General features: G+C 43.1%; 1 protein-coding gene across 1 annotated transcript in view; it reads left to right on the forward strand.

The window, feature by feature from the left end:
- The first annotated feature begins 882 nt into the window (after positions 1–882).
- The window catches only part of phc2b (polyhomeotic homolog 2b (Drosophila)), a 44,621-nt gene continuing 43,934 nt past the window's right edge, over positions 883–1,569 (forward strand). The window contains exon 1 of the mRNA XM_005729737.2: positions 883–938. The gene's annotated coding sequence lies outside the window, so the exon portion shown is untranslated. The remainder of the gene's footprint in view (positions 939–1,569) is intronic.

The following is a 1,569-nucleotide window of genomic DNA, read 5'->3' on the forward strand; positions in this document are numbered from 1 at the left end:
GCACATATGAAGCACTGTTGGATCACTTTTGCAGTCTTGGTTGTATAAATCTGAGCAGAGAGAATAACCTTGTACACTTCAGAATTCACCTGCTGCCTCTATCTATGCCCATGCCATAAGATTTACATTATGAACTGTTTATCTCCTTCGCTGTATTCTCTGAATTTAATTTAATTTGGTATTAATTAGTTAATTTTATTTAGTTTCCCCCCCGCATTAAAGTCTAGATTGTCTTACAAATGAAGAAACATTCTAATAATGACGACTGAAAATTGTGAAAAAGCCAGCACTTCAGGTTAGATTCATCTTCCAAGCAAACATGATCAAAATAATACTATTTTACGGCAGAATGGTGAGCGTGCAAGAAAAAGAGTCCACATGCTTGTATGTGAAAGAATTTAATAGCTGCTAAGCTTACAAGGCAAAGAAGTGGCCCGGAACAAAACCCTGAATCAAATGACTCCAGGGGTGCTGTTTTGAGGTCGCTGATGTTGACCTCCGTTTTGAAGAGGGCCAAACAAAGTGTGACATATCTTTAAAGCTTCTCTGTGGCCCCGTAGCTGCACTGCAAACAGAGCACAGTGCAAAGATTAAAGCTCTTTGTTACCATGGAGATCAGGACTGAGGCCGACACTTGACAGGTGAATGGAAAGAGAGGAGAGGAGGGGTTAATTGACAATAGAGGGTGGGTTCAAATCTCACCCTTTACGCTCATTGGTCCGCTTTGCATCACGTTGCCTGTATGGAATGCAAACGAAAGAGTCGCTTCGGTCTACCCTCCCTAGGCCAGGTCTTCTTTGCCGCTGTTTCTTCTGCTGTTGCTGGAGTGCTCCGAGTCTGTTGGGCGCAGCGAGCCACCGTCCAGTGTAGAATATCAGGAGAAACACTGAGCGAGAGCAGTCAGAAGGAGAAGCGACGAAACAAGCTTTTCGGCAACGGTAAGGTCACGTATATTTGGCTTCTTGGCGCAGGATGTCACGGTTCGTACAAGGGTCACATACCTGTTTATATGTGTTTATATGTGCTTCGGAACGCGTGAGGGTAGTCGATAGCACAAGCAGACGTCTACACGGGCCCCAGAACAGCAGCAAGCGTTTTTCTAGCTGACTTGCTAACGTCGACGTTAGTTTAAGTGCTAAGTTTACTGTTCAAATCCTCATATAGGAACAAAATTGTGTTATTATTATGAATAACAACAATTCAGATGTAGCTAACGTTAGCTAGTTTTGTAATGGTATTCATTGCCAGCAGGAAAGGAGTAAAAATGCTTATGAATGAGACAGCGCATGAGCGAAACGTTTAAATGCAATGTTTTGGCCAATAATAACGCCTCCCTTTTTGTTTTTAATTGACAACAGTGTCTGTAGGGTGTAGCTTTGCTAATTTTGAAATGCTAGGCAAAGTTGGCCAAGTGGATACCAACAAGGAGCTGTGGCCCCTAAGGTCATGACATTTGGCATAAAGGAGGTAGTTATGTTGACAAGTGAAGGTCAACACAGCCGATGGCCCGGGCCCTTTAAAAAGCTGCATGGAACAGTCTGTCCATTTAAGGAAAATTAGCAGTGCTTT

The sequence above is a fragment of the Pundamilia nyererei genome, unplaced genomic scaffold (genome assembly GCF_000239375.1).
Source record: "Pundamilia nyererei isolate P.nyererei 1_Seehausen unplaced genomic scaffold, PunNye1.0 scaffold00034, whole genome shotgun sequence".
In the NCBI taxonomy this organism is placed as follows: domain Eukaryota; kingdom Metazoa; phylum Chordata; class Actinopteri; order Cichliformes; family Cichlidae; genus Pundamilia; species Pundamilia nyererei.